General features: G+C 47.8%; 1 protein-coding gene and 1 long non-coding RNA gene across 3 annotated transcripts in view; one reads left to right on the top strand and one right to left on the bottom strand.

Annotated features, from left to right (window-relative positions):
- Positions 1-1,322: 1,322 nt before the first annotated feature.
- LOC128125323 (uncharacterized) lies at positions 1,323-16,984 on the bottom strand. Of its 2 annotated transcripts, XR_008223136.1 has the most exons (4): positions 16,529-16,984; positions 11,563-11,669; positions 4,885-4,992; positions 1,323-4,650 (listed from the first exon to the last, which is right to left on the bottom strand). It is a non-coding gene; the product is annotated as an uncharacterized LOC128125323 (long non-coding RNA). The 2 variants fall into 2 exon arrangements; XR_008223135.1 differs by having other exon boundaries at positions 1,323-4,992.
- Positions 16,985-17,119: 135 nt separating this feature from the next.
- The window catches only part of Sema4b (semaphorin 4B), a 40,501-nt gene continuing 39,654 nt past the window's right edge, over positions 17,120-17,966 (top strand). The window contains exon 1 of the mRNA XM_052762615.1: positions 17,120-17,233. The gene's annotated coding sequence lies outside the window, so the exon portion shown is untranslated. The remainder of the gene's footprint in view (positions 17,234-17,966) is intronic.

Raw genomic sequence — 17,966 nt, 5'->3', positions numbered from 1 at the left:
ATAACTAATATCTAGCCAGGAAATCAAATGTGCTGAAGAGTGATTTTGTTTAGAGAAGTGTTTCTTTCTTTATTTTTTAGTTTTTCGAGACAAGGTTTCTCTGTGTAACAGTCCTAGCTGTCCTGGAACTCACTCTGTAGACCAGATTGTCCTTGAACTCAGAGATCTGCCTGCCTCTGCCTCCTGAGTACTGGGATTAAAGGTGTGCGCCACTATGCTAGGCTAGAGAAGTGTTTCTTAATTTTTCCCACTCATGACTCTTTCACCTGAGACATTTTAATATGTCTCAATTATTTAGGTCTCTGGCATGTGTTATGTAACATAGACAGCACATGCTGGCTCCAGAGAAAGGTCTTACACCCATATACATACAGAAGGCACTAACTGAACTCAGGGAATTATAAAAGAAAAAAATTTAAAAAGACATGAAGTTGGGAGAGGGACAAGGTAGGAGGGTCTAAGAGGAGCTGGGGGGCGTGGTGTCTAGAAATGATCACAATACACTGCATGGCGCTGGAGAGAAGGTTACTCTCGAAGAGGATGCAGGTTGGGTACTCAGAACCATATGGTGGCTCAGAACCAACCAAAACTCCAGTTCTAGGGAATTAATGCCCTCTTCCTACCTCCACAGGCACATGCATGATGCGCACACAGGTACAGGCAAAACACTCATACACACATATACACATATATTAAATATACATGTATTTGCACACACAGATAAGGCAAAACACTCATACACACATATACATATATATTAAATATACATGTATTTGCACACACAGATACAGGCAAAACACTCATACACACATATACATATATATTAAATATGCGTGTATTTGTTTTTTGTAATAACACATTATTTTTCTATAAGAGCAGAAAACTTTCCATGCACTGTAAAAATACCACAAATCACATCACACAATAATCTTCAATCTGAGCCGGCGTGTTTCAAGAGTTTGTAAGTTCAGAACCAAGGCTCTAGTGAAGTCACATGATGCTACAGGTGTAAGTGAGCCATCAGAAACAGCTCAGACTCATGACATGGCAGAATTTGAGTTAAGTTTGTTGTTGTTTAAGAGGAACCATTGATACACACACACACACACACACACACACACACACACACACACACATCTCCCTGGCTGTCCTGGAACTCACTATAGACCAGGCTGGCCTCTAACTCAGAGATTCCCCTGCCTCTGCTTCTGAAGTTTAACCCCCCCCCCACTGGGTGAGAATAAGACCACCACCACAATTTTTGAGACAAATTTGAAGCAAGCTTTATTAAATATTGACCAGGATGATGGACACTGGCCAGGTCCATACCCAGGATTCTCAGAGAACAGCAGTGAATTACATTAGTCAGGTGCTTATAAAGGCAAAATCCATAATGCTTTGTACTTCTCATCTTCGCCCAGTCAGGGGCAAGCATACATCCTGACATACTTCCTGCCTACGTACCTCCTGCCTGTGTGTGATCAAGCACATCCTGTGCAGTTGGGGCAACCAAGCTTGTTTACAGACGTGAAAACACGTGGCTTGTTATCTTACATGAGCAACAGGCCCCAGCATTCCAGGAAGTTATCTGTCCTTGGGCAAGTGGGGCTTATACATTAGAGGCATTTTTGTTTTTATAGATCTCTTAAGCACAGTAATTTAAATGTAAAACATAACTTTAGCCATTACATTGCCTTGCCCAAAGTCACATGCCACACAAACCGGGTCCCAGGCTCCCAGTCTTTCAGGTCCTGTCGCCTCTGAGAGCAGAGTCTCTTAAGCTTTGATAGAAAATAGTACCTGAATCCCAGCAGTCAGGGGGCAGAGGTGGTTGGATCTCTGTGAGTTCTAGGCCAGTCTCGTTAACATAGTGGGCTGCAGGCCAGCCAGGACTACATAGTGAGACCCTGCCTCAAAACAAAAACAAAAAAGGAAAGGAAGTAACTTAAGACAAAGGACAAGTGAAGCAGACTTTGTTTTTGTTACTTATCACGTGCACTACAAAAACCTAAAAACTAAGAAACTGTGGAAAGCGCCGGAATAGAATCTATCTTCCCAACGGGCGGTGGTGGCCCACGCCTTAATCCCAGCACTCGAGAGGCAGAGGCAGAGGCAGGTGGATCTCTGTAGTTCCAGGCCAGCCTGGTCTACAGAGGGAGTTCCAGGACAGCCAGGACTACACAGAGAAACCTTGTCTCAAAAAACAAAACAGAGGAAACTAAAGATGTCTGTTAGTTCGCTTTCTCTGCGGCAGGGTTTCTCTAACAGCAGATGACCCGGGACTCCTCCTGGCCCTCCTGTCTTCACCTCTGGGACACTGAGACCACAGGTAAGGTGGTTGGGTCTTTGTTTTGTTTTTCTTCTTTTGCATGTGTGGGGAGATGGGGACGGAGAATCAAACCCAGGGACAATGTACTCTATTTCTGAGCTATGCCCCAGAGCCCACCTCCTCTTCTTTTCAAAGTCCACACTTAGGTACTTTTAAGAGCAATGAGTCAGAAAACACAAATGCTTTCACAAATGCTTTTTACATTTCTGTTTAATGCTTTCAGCAGATTTGCATGCTTTCGTGTTTCTCTGTAGTTAGATAAATAATTGTTTGGTCCTCTAAAGCCGAACATTTTGCTCGAGGTGGACAAGATGGCTCAGCGGGGAAAGGTGCTTTCCACAGGAGCTGGGTTCCATTCTGGAGGAAACCTTGGGAAAGGGGAGAGCTGATTCCTACAAGCTGTGCTCTGACCTCACTCACGCAGACCAGTGGAAACGGCCCATTGCCCCCCAGAATCCCACAGTCCTTTGTTCTAGGCTGGATTTGGAGCTGGGCTTGCATACTCTGGGTCCGGATTTTTCTGCAGGCGGCAGAGCCACCCCACTCTGAGCCTCATCTTTAAAATGACAACCCCAGAGTACAGTCCCTTCCAGCTGAAAACGTTCAGGGTCTACAAGAAGTTGCCACCCCCAGGATTCCCAGGCTCAGAGAGCTGTGTGTGCCCTGTTTGTGGGGTTCCAGCCTTGCCTGGGCTGAAACTTAGAAAACTGCAGTCTGGCTGTCAGGAGGGTGAGGGTGGTGGGTTGCTCTTGTCCTGGCATCTGGCCTGGTGTCTGCCGAACCAGGCAAAGGCTGCCCACGAGGGCTGGCTGGGTGCCGGGAACTCGTCATCTTTCTATGTAAACAGACACAGGCTGTCTGTTGAGGTCCTGGAAACATCTGACCTTTTACAGAACATCTCTAGAGCTCTCAAGTGTGGAGGGAGCCTCCTGCCTTCTGTAAATGATTTAACCCTTTCCAGGGAAACCCTGAGCAAGGTTGAGAGGGGTAGGGGAAGAGAGGGGGTGAGGAACCTGTTTTTCCACGAGCTACACAAGTTCCTTTGACCTTTTTGGTTAGCAGGCAGCAAGGCAGCAACATTCTACCCAGGGACGTCTAGGTAATCTCCTCAGCTCCCCTTCTTAGGGCAGGGGGCTCCAGGAGAGCAGATAGGAGGCTCAGAGCAGGGTGGCTGTGAGGAGTATCGGGGGAACAGGGGAGGACAGGAGAGTCGGCCACACACAGAAGCAGGGGCCACCCCTCCCACTGAAGGAGTAACACACAGAACTCCTTCACCCTGGGATGTTTGCTTGTTTTGTCATTATGTTTCGACTCGAGACAGGCACCGATCTTGGCGCGTTGCCCAAGCTGACCTGCAAACCATTAACCTTTTGCCTCCTGAGTCGCATCTTGCAAGTATTTACTGGGCACCTCCCATATTCCAAGCACTGTGCATGACGTTGAGGGTCGGTGCTGAGCAAACGCAGAGAGATATGACTGGTTCCTTCCGGTATGGGAGAGTGGACCGGGGTAGAGTCACAGAAAGGAAAAGGATCGTCTCAGGACCCCCAGGACCACGTTCTCAGCACAAAGGAGGTTTATTGGACTCAGAGGGCAGGGAATAAGAGACAAAGACAGGAGATGAAGGACAAGGGAGAAGGGGAAGGGAAGAAGGGAAAGAGGAAAGGGTACTGGGGGGCAAAGGACAGCTGCTGGACAGGGAGGAGACAGACGTGGATCGTAGGCAAATGGCGGCTTATAAAGATAAAGGGGGAAACAGCATGTCAGGATGAGGTGTTTAATTTTAATTGGGCGTGTTTATTAGATGAGCCAAAGGGGGCTTTTGATTTCTAGACTTCAATACTTCAATAGCTGGACCTTGGTGGTCAGCCTCAGAAGGAGGAAGTGGCCAAATAAGGGAATAAACCTTGGTGCCTAGCTGTAGGAATGTAATCTAACGTTTTTTAGCAAGGCAGAGGGAACCTGGAAGAAGGGCGAGACCTGCCAGAACCATGCCACCATGCTCGAGCTGGTCCGAGTCCTTCATTCTGACCTTTTTCTTTTATTATTGGGTCGTTGAGTGTTGGGTGAGTGGGCATCGTTCTGTGTCTGCTTCCGGCTGATGCTGAGGGGTCCTTATTAAGGGACGGTCCTTATTAGGGGACGGTCCTTATTAGGGGACCCAAGGAAGCCGGGTTGTTGGTCAAGGTTGGGAAGAGCAGGCTGTGTCAGTCGAAGTTCAGGTTCTGTGGGACCATCTGAGGTTAGGGAATTGAGGTCTGTGAGGCCGGACCAGGGTGCAGATTTCAAGGAGCTGGAGCAGTCTATAGTTGATTTGAAATCTGTTGGAACAGATAAACTAGGGACAGAGGAAAAAAAATTTTTTTTCTTGGATATACATTTGAAACTTTTAGGTCCATGGTCCTGGTAGCTGGGAAGAGGAGTCTCAAGACAGGGAAGGGGAGCAATCCCAGGGAGAGATCCCATGGAGAGATCCCAGGGAACGGGGAGAGATCCCACCCTTAGGAATAGGCAGTGGGCAGGAAAACAGACTGTTGGTCGGCAGGAGTACTTACCTGGAGTCTGCTTGAGAGTTCTTGAGAAGAACCAGGAAATCTTAGATTGGCGACTTAAGGTTAATTGGGGAGCAACTGCAGGTTGGTCTATCTGAAAGCAGGGTCTTGCTGTGTTGGGAGAATACAATTGGAAAGGCTTCTGTTATATCAGAATTGTCTTTCCTGGGGTGTTCAGGTGGGTTCTGAAATTGAAATATTTTAGGAACATGGATGACTGGGGAGGCTTTGACAAATGGTGAGAGGGACAGCCTGTAACAAGGTTTCGGGTTGGTGTGGAAAGGTTGAGAGAACTCGGCTTTGGTTCCCAAAGGGGCACTGGGATGGTCAAGGGGACAAGTGGTCAGTAGTGGGGGTGAGGCACTGGCCCCTGGGTATGGGCAGCAAGAGGGATTGTGACTAACAGAGGACATGGAATAGCGGCGCCAAGAAAGCAGTAGGAGGTGTTGAAGGAGGTATTCTGGACAGTTCATGAATTTAGGGGAGTCGGTGGTGGTGGGTGTTTGGCGATCATTCGGGCAGAAGAAAAGTAGGAGCGCGAGAAGAGAGAGGAGCTATGTGGAGAATGGGTGATTCTCCACAGGGAGGGAATGAGGGAGGAGGAACCGGAGGTGAGCATGAATATGCCGAGGAGGGACCTAGGAGAGCCTGCAAACGTAATAGCAAATGATCATATGCAGGGGAGCAAAAATGGCTCCCCTCCACCCTTGTAGGGTGACTGAGCTTTAAATTAAATCATATGACCCATATGTTCAAAGAGGTGCAAGGGTAGCTCAGGGGAGCACCCTTGTTATCATGACCAAGGGCCCTGGGTTCGGTTCCCAGCACAACAGGCAAATAGGTGAGGGGTGGCAGTGTAGTTTAGTGATAGAGTGCTTACCTCCAAAGCACTGAGCCCTGGGTTGTACCCCCAGTATTTGGGGACAGTACGAGGAACCCTTCTTTTTTTCTTTTTCTTTCTTTCTTTCTTTCTTTCTTTCTTTCTTTCTTTCTTTCTTTCTTTCTTTCTTTCTTTCTTTCTTTTTTTTTTTTTGATATGTGGTTATGCTATGTAGCCGTAGCTGGCCTAGAATTCATTATGTAGCCCATTCTCAGCAATTCTCCTGCCTCCGTCATCCAAGTTCCAGGATTGCAGGTGTAAGCCACCATGCAAAACTTTAAAACCATATCTAACTCGCAGTGTGTGCACAAGAATTCTACAGAATGAACTGGTCAGGGTTGGGTTATTGAAGCTTCTATAGCATCCTGAGCTACACATAGGAAGGAACAAGGCTTGGAGCTTTGGAAGTCAGTGGGGACCTGGTTAGAGAGCGTGGAGGAGAGCGTACAAGACTGTAAAGTAAGGAAAGCTTTCCGGGTAATGTGTTTAAGAGAGAAGCCCACGACAGGGCATCGTGGCGCACGCCTTTAATCCCAGCACTCCAGAGACAGGCAGAGACAGGCAGGTCTTTGGGAGTTTCGAGGCCAGCCTGGTCTACAGAAGGAGTTCCAGGACAGCCAGGGCTACACAGAGAAACCCTGTGTCGAAAAACAGAGAGAGAGAGAGAGAGAGAACCTCAGCAGAACAGGGTATGGACTACCTGGTTGTTGTCTGGGTGTGGTGTCCACTAAGTCTTCCTGGTTGATATGATGTCTGGGAGAGCTAGGTGTGGTAGTGGTGGTAGTGTACACCCATAGTTGCATCATGTGGGAGGTTGAGACAGGGGGATTACAGTGAGTTTGAGGTTAGCCTCGGCTGCATCACAATCCTTGGCTCAGAAAGATCAAAGTCATTTTTAAAATGAAATAATCACTTCTTGGCCTTTTGACTATAATCTAGTATAAAAGGAAATAAATAAAAACCCTGGGATGGGGGCAGCGGGATGCTCTTCCTCCTGTAAGCAGGAGTTATGGGTTTGCTATCTGCAGACAGAACTCTGTGCAGTGACTAGATCTGAAGTCAGTTCAAATGCAGCCTTCAACCTCACCCCAAGCCTACAGTATCTACATCTAAATTTACGTGTGCGTGTGTGTGTGTGTGTGTGTGTGTGTGGGTAACTGCACACTATATTCCCAGCATTCAAGAAGCAGAAGCAGCCAGCGGAGCTCTGTGAGGCCAGCATGATCTACAGAGTGAGTTCCAGGACAGCCAGAGCTGTCAGAGAGACCCTGTCCCGAAAACAAACAAAAACAAAGCACGAAGAAAGTGAGGAAGGAAGGAGCAAATGAAAGGAAGAGAGACAGGAAGAACCCTGACATTAGACAGAAGGAAAGACACATTTATTACACACGTGGAAACATTGTGAGAAAGCAAGTGCTCAACAGCCCAGTGGAGACTGGCTGCTCATATCCTACTCTCTGGGTAGTGCAGAGAAGAGGGGATCCAGGCAGTTTAGGGGAGAGTGGTCTTGGGGAGAGAATGAACAGACCGGAACAGTCTGTGACAACATCCAGTCTCCCCCAGGGATGAGTAAGCTGTCAGCTTTTTGTTGCTGTGACTAGTGCCTCAGAGAAACCATTTCATGAAAGAAAAGGTTTCTTTTGGCTCCTGTTTTAATGTGTTTTGTTTTGTTGTTGTTTTGAGATGTGCCTGCCTCTGCCTCCCGAGTGCTGGTATTAAAGGAGTGTGCCACTCTGCCTGACTGTTTTATTGGTTTTGCTAAGGTATAGTAGAAACAGACGGAGGTACTTCTATATCCTATATTATAAGGACACATTTGTACTCCATATTGCAGAAAGGAATCAGTATTGAAGTGTAACAATTACATACAGTAAATGGCTTGTTTATTCTGAGTCAACCTCCACCCAGCCCAGGTGTTCCTGGAAGTTAGTACTGCCGGATAGTAACTATACTCAAAAGTGCCTGACCTTGACCTCACTTCAAAATATTGTCCAGTTAAGCATGTACATGTTTGGGTTTTCAAGATAGTGTTTCTCTGTGTAGCCCTGGCAGTCCCAGAACTTGCTCTATAGACCAGGCTGGCCTCGAACCCAGAGATCGGCCTGCCTCTGCCTCCTAAGTGCTGGTATTAAAGGTGTGCACCACCACATGTGTACGTATTTTTGTTTGTTTTTTAAAGATTATTTATTATGTATACAATGTTCTGTCTGCATGTACGTCTGCACACCAGAAGAGGTCACCAGATCTCATTACAGATGGTTGTGAGCCATCATGTGAGTGCTGGGAATTGAACTCAGGACCTCTGGAAGAGCAGCCAGTGCTCTTAACCTCTGAGCCATCTCTTCAGACTGCATGTACATGTTTTAAGTAAAAATAAAATAGTTTGATATGTCAGGAGGAGGAGGAGGAGGAGGAGCCTGAGCCTAGACACTCCGACAATGAAGAGCTAGCCCAAGAGATACTAATGAGAGAGAAACAGGCGAGAGTAAAGGCTGAAGTGATTGATTCCCGTTGTTCCCTTCCCACCCCCTTAAAGCCTGCTGGCTGGAAATGAGACGGGAAGTGGGGTGCACCAGGGACGGTCAGGGGACACTTGTTATTGTTTGGTTGGTTTTTCAGGTATTAATTTGCTGTCATTTTGTCTGCCAACTCTTGAATAAATGACAACTTAGGCTTTGGGTCCTGTCTTTGAGCATTGGTGTTTCTGGAGGCAGGCTGGCTGTTGCACAGGCTTAGCATTCTGTTGCTTCTTTGTTTTTGGAGACAGGGTCTTACTATGTAGCCCAGGCTGGCCTCAAACTAATAGAGATCTGCTGTCTCTTCCTCTGCCTCTGGAGTGCTGGGATTAAAGGCTGTGCCACCGTGTCCAACCTTCGTGGTTGGCTGGCTCCATTTGCTTTGCTTTGTTTTAATAACTGATTAAGTCAACTTATTAAAACAGCTGACTTAGGCTTCTGCAATAGTGACGTCCACCTCCTGGCCTGGCTCAATATTGATGCAAGTAATGTATTTATCAATCTCAGCAGGATCACCTAAGCCATTCAGTAGCCTGTGGCTTCTTATTAGGAATCCCGTGTTTTGGAATCTTTACCAGGTAATTTTCTTTCACGGTTCTCAGTGTCTTGGTAGCTTGTGAACTGGTCAGATTCCCTTTCTCTGCACCTCGGATCAAGTCAGCACACACACTCTACAGAGACCTCACATAGCTGCTGATGAGGGTAATTTAAAGTCAGCGAACCCCGCCTCTGGTTCCACGGTGGTCTTTCCAGTATCTTTTTTTTTTTTTTTTTTTTTTTTTGGTTTTTCGAGACAGGGTTTCTCTGTGTAGCTTTGCACTTGGCAGTCCAGGCTGGCCTCGAACTCACAGAGATCCACCTGCCTCTGCCTCCCGAGTGCTGGGATTAAAGGCGTGCGCCACCACCGCCCGGCTCTTTCCAGTATCTTTAAAAGTCACTGTGACTGGAAGACGACCTGTAGAACCAGAGGTTCTGAGCGACTTTCTCTTTGGAAGAAGCAGAGGTGTGAGTGAAGACAGCAACAAACAGAACAGAGCTCGTCAGCACCCACAGCAAACAGAACAGCTCGTCAGCTCCCACAACGGCACTGAGAGGGCCCTTGCTGTTAGGCCTGTGGTAAGACAGAAACATGGAAGAAAGCTGCTCATCTCACACCCGTCAGGAAAAAGAGAAAGAGGCCTAAGACTGGAGATAGCCCCCAAGAACACACCCCCAGTGGCTGTTTCCTCCAATTTGCCCCCTCCCCGCCCCGCCCCACCCCGGGAGTTTCCACCATCTGCTAATAATGCTAACAAATTATGAATCCCTATCTAGATTGATCCGTTGACTCAGGCAGAGCCATTAGGATCCAATCATCTCTCAATGATTAATGCATCCATCAAGGACTGAGCCTTCAGCACAAGAGCCTGGGGCGGGGTGAGGTAATGAGATTTGGGGGAAGGGACCCAGAACAACTGGATTCTTTCTGAGAAGCCAATCACAAGACAGATAAGGGAAGTTCAGAAAATGCCTCTCCCTGCCCTTTGAGAGAGAAACAGAGGGGACAGACAGGGAAAGACTCTCCTTCAGTCCCAAGCACTTAGCGAGCGAACGTGACATGCTTTGCGGTATCCCTCTCTATGTGTGTGCAAATGAGTAGCAGCTCGAGCATTGCATTTGCTGTGTTAATGTTCATAAAGGGTTCTGGTTTGCAGCTAACGCGTACCTTGGCAACAGAGCACATGCTTAGTGCACACAGGGTAGTCAGACTTTCTCTGGACCACCAGCTCCCAAATAATGGCACAGAGACTTCTTATTAAGTATGAAAGCTCAGCCTTAGTTTAGGCTTGTTCCTAAGTAGCTCTTATATCTTAAATTAACCCATTTATATTAATTTACACTCTGCCATTTGGCTCATTATCTCTCCTCAGTACCGTACACCCGACTTGCTCCATGTCTCACTGGTGAATTCCGCCTCTCTTCTTCCCAGAGTTCCTGTCCCTGCCCGGAAGTCCCACCTATCCTCTCCTGCCTAGCTATTGGCCTTTCAGTTCTTTATTAAACCAATCAGAAGGTGCCTTGGCAGAGACACATCTTCACAGTATACATAAAGATTATCCCACAACACACAAGGCCCTGGGTTCGGTTCCCCCCACCACTCCCCTGCCCACACACAAAGCACTAAACGGGGTGTTGTGTGTAGAGAGGTCAAATAACTACATTTGGGTTTTTGTTTGTGTTTGTCGAGGCAGGGTCTCATTCTATAACCTTAGCTGGCCTGGAACTCGATCTATCTGCCTCTGTCCCCTGAGTGCTGGGACATGGCCACCATGCCAGGCCTACATTTGTTTTGTAACCTGCGACAGTTAATCCACATAGCCTAAGACAACCTGCCTGTTCCTGATAACCTTAGTGCAAGCAGGAAAACCGAAGAGGACCCTTCTCCCCCTTCCCCACACAATGACTTTTTCATGGAATGTGAGGTAAAGGGAGGTCATAGGACACTTGGGCAGGGGGAGAAGGTTGAAAAGAGTTTTGTGAGGCCTGGAAAGATAGCACAGTGGTTAAGAGCACTGGCTGTTCTTCCAGGGGACTCAGGTTCGATTCCCAGTACCCATATGGCAGCTCACATCATCAGTCTATGACCCAATTTCTATGGTATCCAATGCTCTTTTCTGGCTCCCACAGACATCAGGCATCACACATGGTACATAAACATACATGCAGGCCAAACATTCGTACACATAAAATACTAAAGAAAGAAAGCGGGTGTCCAGAAAGTGAAGAAGTGGCCATGAAGAGGACAGCCCAGTGCTGTCCACGGCGTCCCAGCCCCACTCAGTGTTTGCCAAGCAGTGGTGGCAGTGGCATGGGAGTGAGGGAATGAGGGCCCAGGGGTTGTGGGGAGAGTGACTCTCCATTGAGTTGGGAAGAAAATGACTAATGTGGCCAGGAAATCTGTTGCTTACACCATCTTTCTGATAAATATCCAAATTTGAGAATTGTTGGAATATTACTACCAGAAAAGGTGGTTCATCTCATTAAAAAAAAAAAAAAAAAAAAAAAAAAAAAACCTGAATGCCACATGGGAAATGGACTTCATACAGAATTGAAATCTAAATGTGTCAGAAAACTATGATGATAATAGTATAATAGTATAAGATTTTGCAACCTCTGGCCAGAGATGGGCTTCTTGTGTTTATTCTGTGTTCGGTTTTGTTTTTTGACGCAGAGTCCTGCATTATAGTCCAGGAAGTTTCCACCATCTGCTAATAATGCCAACCGATCATGTGGGTTCAGACCTACCATGTAACCAATACAGCCTCAAGCTCACGTCCATCCTATTTCTTGAGCCTCCCAAGTGCTGGGATTGTGGCAGGGATGGATTTCTTAAACACATTTCAAAGCAGAAACTGTAAAAAAAAAACAAAACACATCAACGTTTGATTCCTCGGGACTGAAGATCTCTGCTCAACCTCATGTATTTGGGACATCTAAGTCCAGCAAGGTGCTGGTACAGGAGGTAAGGAAGCCTTTGGGACATGGGTCTCAGTGGCAGACATGGGCCACTGTGGATGGGCCTTTGAGGGTTTAACCTGGTGTCTAAAACAGCACAGGCTACTACCTCTGTTCTTGGTTGCCCACCAGAACTTGATGGTAATGGCTAATCATGCAGACACCATACACTTTGATCATAGGACCTATGAAAATCAAGCTGGTTCTAACTGGAAGCTTCCTCCCCAATGGTTAGTTAGGTTTCCTAGTACCAGAAGGTGGTATAAAGGCTGTTGAGGGAAAAAAAAGTCACCAACAGTATTACCCAGCTATGAACCCTAAAATTACAATAATGACCAGCTTGACAATATATGCCCATCTGTATAACAGTGGCATGGATGTTTTGGGGTAACCAATGGCTTTCTCATTGAAGACCCGCTTCATAGGATTGGGACCATGACTTGGTAGGTCCTATTACTGTTATTATCTTGTCTGTCATATTCCAAGCTGCCCCAGACACCATGCCTTCCATGACATGATGGATCCGTATCTCCCTAGAATGTGAACCCAAATAAACCCTTCCTCCCTTTATGTGTTTATATGAGGTATAGTGCCGCAGCAATGGGACAGTAAGGAATGCAGTTTACTTCCTTGTTTCCAAAGGGCTTCTGAGTATGTATGCCATACACTGAAGATAGAATACAGACTAAAGGTGTGACCTAAGACAATTAAGCAGCCACCAGTTCCTCCCCTGGGTCAGTCCTGCCACCACACCTGGCTTATTGGGGGCAGCGGCCGGGGGGGGGGCGGGGGGGGGGGGCCGGGGCGTGGTATGTTGTCATGGTCTCATTCTGTGGCCCAGGAATTTACGTCACTCAGATGGCAATCCTACTGCCTCAGCTTCTTAAATGCTGGGATTATAAGCATGAGCCACCATACTTGGCAGATTTATCTATTTATTTATTTATTGAAATTTTGTGAGATGTAAGGGTCCTATCAGGGCCTCATGAACGCTGAGCAAGCATTCTATTACCACTGATCTCAGCTTTTGTTGGATTAGGTTTATTTCCACGTGTAAAGCTTATTTACTGTGGAATGTATCTTACTCAATAGCAGATGCTACAGGCCATGGGTCTGGCCCTGGGAAGGCCTTAACCTGGCCTTGGTGTCAGGGTCACTGTTAGTCCCTGTGCTGACGAATTTCCTGGTTCCTCTGGGCAAAATGAGTCAGCCTTATGCTGAGCTAGGACTAACTCCATGATCACTCCCGTTTAGGACTGAGTCTCTCGTGTGTACTCTCTAAAGAGGGGCTGGGATATGTAGCAGGTTTTCTTGGACAATCAGCCCCATTTTTAATTATGAATGCTTAGCCTTAGCTTGTTTCTAGCTAGCTTTTTTTTTTTTTTTAACTTAAGTTAACCCATTTTTATTAATCTACGTGTGGCCCCGAGGCTTGTTTACCTCATCTAAGTACTGTCCACCGCTTTCCTGCTTCCTCTGCATCTGGCTGACTGGTCACCAGCCGGCTGGCCCCTGGCTCTGGCTAGCCCCTGGCTCTGGCTGGCCCCCTTTTCTCTCAGCCTGCCAACCCCTCCCAGCCTTCTTCTGCCTCGCTATTGACCATTTAGCTTTTTATTAGACCAATCAGGTGCCTTAGGCAGGCAAGGTGAAACAGCAACACATCTTTACATAGTTAAACAAATGCAGCATAAACAAAAGCAACACATCTTTACATAGTTAAACAAATATTCTATTCCACAACAGGGATGTACCCCATAGGCACTGGCAGGAAGGCAGGCAGCTCCAACCGTTAGCTGCAGACTCTAAGACAAGCTGTCAACCCTGATAGTGATGTCACTTTGCAGAAACAAGGACCCTGTCTCATGATGTGTTTACTAGCTGAGGTGTCAGATGCCGCCGAGGATGAGTTGTGGGTGAGCTGGGGACATGGCAACACCCACCTGGCTGTCAAGAGGGATCACTCAGAGTTAAGAGCTGCCATCGTGCCAACCTCAACCAGGCCTCCTAGAGGCAGGACATGTCTACCAATGTGCAAACTGCTGCAAGGGGCACTGGAGGCTCATGAGTTTTCTTGGGTCATAGTTAGTCTGCCTGTGTGGTCTTCTTCTCCATCCTCACTGTATGACATACAGTCTCGTAAGCCTTCCAAGCCCCTTTGAAACAAGGAGGTAGACAAAAACAAAAACAAAACAAAACAACAACAACAAGAAAGGCAAACATCTGATGGTGGGATCTACAGTCTAACAGAATTGAACCAATGTCATTTTCTTGATTCTGCAACATCTTATATAATGTCATCATTGGAAGAATTTGTCGATGAGCTTTTAGGGTAAATTTGTTCTGATTTTACAACCTCTTGGGAGTCTGTAATTATTTCAAAATAAAATAGTTAACAGAAGGGTTGGGGATGTATTTCAGTGGTGGAGGCTTGTCTAATGTGCCAAGATCCATTATATATATTAAAAAGAACAGTGATATGCATGATTCTACAATATATATTTTATAGGAACACATAAGAATATAAGCATGGCCTGGTATGGTGGTGCACATCTGGTCTACATAGAGAGTTTGAGGCCACCCAAAGCTATATAGTGAGATCCTGTCTCAAAAAGAAAAGATTAAAAAGAAGAAGAAGAAGAAGAAGAAGAAGAAGAAGAAGAAGAAGAAGAAGAAGAAGAAGAAGAAGAAGGAGAAGAAGAGGAAGAAGAAGAGGAAGAGAAAAGCATGTATGCAAGTATCCTGACTAGTTTTATGTCAATTTGACACAACCTAGAATCCTCAGAGAAGAGGGAGCCTCAATTGAGAAAATGCCTCCATAAGATCAGGCTGTAGGCAAGCCTGTAGGGCGTTTTCTTAGTGACTGATGGGTAAGGACCCAGCCCATTGTGGGTGGGGCCATCCCTGGGCTGGTGATCCTGGGTTCCATAAGAAAGCAGGCTGAGCAAGCCATGGGGAGCAAGCCAGTAAGCAGCTCGCTCCTGTGGCCTCTGCATCAGCTCCTTCCTCCAGGATTCTGCCCTGTTTGAGTTCCTGTCCTGACTTCCTTCAATGATGGGCTAAGATGTGGAAGTGTAAGCCAAATAAACCCTTTCCTCTCCAACTTGCTTTTGGTCATGGTGTTTCATCACAGCAATGGTAACCCCTAACTAAGACAGCATATTAAACCCCTTAAAATGGGAGTCTGTGGGGGAAGGGAGAAGGAAAGAATGAAGGATCCACAGTGCTCCATCAGTGAAGGAGTGTTTGCAGTCCAGCCAATGGGGATTATATGTGGCGAACTGAAATGACATTAACTCCAACCTCCTCACACCTGAGGTCATGTAGTAGAAAGGGTGGGTATTGACAGAATGTTGTGTGTGTGTGTGGGGGGGATCAGTAATGGTAAAGACCCGGCCCTTTCTAATGGAGCCTTGTCCAATGATGTGAAATAATTTCCTCTTTACCCAACAAAAAGAAGGTTGGAAGAGAAGCAGGAGAAAGGATGATGGAGAGCAAAGAGGCTGTGGAGGAAGTTTTAAGGGTACATTCTCTTGAGGGCCGTGGGTTAATGAAGGAACCAAGGGCCACACAGAAACCAGATGAGTCCACAGGCCTGGAAGGGGCCTGGATTCCTGGTGTTTTTCCGAGCAGCTGGTGCTCACAGGGTGCTCAGGAAATTGAAAGTAGTAATTCTTTTGCATAGCCTCCAGGGCCACGATGACCTTTGATGGACCTCTAATTTAGCTGGGCTTGCAGCCTCCTTTCCGACTTCTCCGGCAGTGCCGGGAAGTCAGTGATAACGGAAAGGGTGGGACGATTTCCAAAGCTATTTGCCTAAGTGCGCTCACTACCTGGGCTAGAAGCACAGTCTGTTTTATTTTACTGTGAAGTTGCCTGCTCACGAGGAGGAAGCAAAAGGAAATAATTGAGGAAGTATCTAAAGGTTTATTGACAAGGATGCTAATCTCAACATTTCTCAAGAACCTTAATGTTTCATAGTAGAGACTTAGTTAAAAATTTATGTTGCAGCCGCCGTGTGGGGTTGTATACATGCTTAACCTCCAGAGGCAGGGGGATCCCAAGGAGCTCCAGGCTCCTTGGCCAGCAGGACCTCCATAGCAGACCCTGCCTCAAACAAACAAACAAAAAACCCCCAAAACAAACAAACAAAAACCCCCGAACAAGTGTATATATATATATGTGTGTGTGTGTGTGTGTGTATCTCAGTTGGTAGAGTGATTGTCTATCGTGCATAAAACCTTGGTTTCCACCTTCAGTATCCTATAATTCAGTTGTGATTTTCTGCCATCCCCTTATCCCAGGGATTGGAGGCAGGGGAATCAGAAATTCAAGGTCCTTTTCTCTTTTCCTCCTTCAAAATTCACACTAGTATCCCCCACCCCCGGGTGGCATTACTTTCCACGCTTCCTGCGGTAAACATTTGTTAAGTAACACGTTTTGTAGCTGTGTCAAAATAACCACTGTGTTCTTTTTCTGCTGGAGCTCTTCCTGAGAAGGTAGAAGGACCATGTACTTAGGACTCATCTGGCCCCGGAAGCGCTGGCCCTTGGCCCGTTAGCGTCTCCAGCCTCTTAACCAGCCAGCTCTGGCCAGCTCAGCCACTTACATGCCCAGAACTGGTTATTTCAGGAACGGTCCAGAAAGCTGCTGTCCCTTTCTGGAAGATAGGAGAACCCGGACTCAAGGGCTGAAGAGAGCCGGGCCAAGGTCACTTGATAAGCGCTGTTTATATTTATACTCCTATCTCTTCGCTTACCTCTCCCAACGCTGTGGGTCGCAGGTTATGGGCGGGGCCGTGAGTGGTTTCAGAGGCCACTCTGCATTATGCTCTCTTCCCTTGCCTCCACTGTAAACAATACTTCCATTATTGAGAGTTGACCAAGTGCCAGGTGTGTGCTTCTCACCACGACGCTGAGGCCTCTTTGGTTTCACGCCCACTTTGCAGGTGGACGAAGGCTCAGAGGGGTTAAGACACTGGCCCTAGCTAACACAGCCAGTTAAGTGTTAGTGGATCTGGGTTCCAGTTCTATAGACAGGAGCACATTCCAGCTGGGAAGACCACCAGCGAGGCCGAGCAAGCCAAGGTCAGAGAGAGGGTGCAACCCAGTGGACTTGGGCCTATGTGGGCGGCACAGCCATGGTGGGGGGCTCTGGCCCGACGTGGGTAGCATCGTGTCCAGAACAGCTGGATCAGGCTAGGGGACCGCCGTGCAGCGGCAGCGGAGCCAAGCAGGGCGCCTCCGGACAATTCCCGAAAACGCGAGCGGGCGGGCGGGGCGGGGTGGGGGCGGGGCTTGGCTGCAGTCCAGCATTTCCGGGGACACCGCGCAGGACGCAGGGTTTTCACGATACACTCCGGGTCCCCAGGGACGGCGACCGGACGGCCTGGCAGTGGGAGTGCGTCAGTGGAACTTCGCGGCCACGCGGAAGTAGCCTTGTCGTGGGAGGTAACTCCTTCCAGGTAAGGGGACCGGACGAGGTGGGAACCGAGATCTGGGGGTGACAGGACAAGCCCAGGCCTTCGTCGTCGCCCCCCACCTTCCTCCCGCCCCTCTCTCCCAAGAGGGCGCCACCTGCGCGCTCTGATGGGCACCAGCCGGGGCCAGTGGGGGAGCCTGTTGCCATGGCAGCGCAGGAGGTTGGGCCCACGTTCCCATGGCCACCGGGGGCCTCTGCGCGAATCCTTTAACAGTGTCTTTCAACACCGCCCCCTACTCCTGAGCCCCGAGGAAAATCACTAGGAAAAAGGCCTTGGGCTCCTCCTCCGAACGTTTGTGGTTGTGACCTCTGAGTTAGGGCCTTTGTCATGGCTTCTTTCTTCTTTGAACAACAAGGTGGATTAAGAGGGAGGAAGATGGGGTCCTGGGAATGAGGCCTTCGCCTCTTCTTAGCTGTTCTAGTCTCGCACAGAGGCTCAGGGGGCCTGGGTCACGTCGGGAAGGTCGTCAAACCTCTGTTCACATCCCCTCACCTGTCATGTGAATATGTTATTTAAGAATCACAGGAAGGGCTGGTGAGATGGCTCAGCAAGATCGGCGCTTGCTGCCAAGCCCAAGGACCGGAGTTCTGTTTCCAGGACACACACAGTAGAAAGAGAGCACCTCGTCCTCTGACCACCCGTGCCGTGCAGCTTGGCACGTGCTATGGCCATCACACACGCAAACACACGTAAAGTAAGGTAGTAAATAATTTGA

This window comes from Peromyscus californicus, unplaced genomic scaffold (genome assembly GCF_007827085.1).
Source record: "Peromyscus californicus insignis strain IS unplaced genomic scaffold, ASM782708v3 Scaffold_4__1_contigs__length_199733344, whole genome shotgun sequence".
Classification (NCBI taxonomy): domain Eukaryota; kingdom Metazoa; phylum Chordata; class Mammalia; order Rodentia; family Cricetidae; genus Peromyscus; species Peromyscus californicus.
Note: the sequence above shows the minus strand (reverse complement) of the source record. Positions and strands in the feature narration are given on the sequence as shown.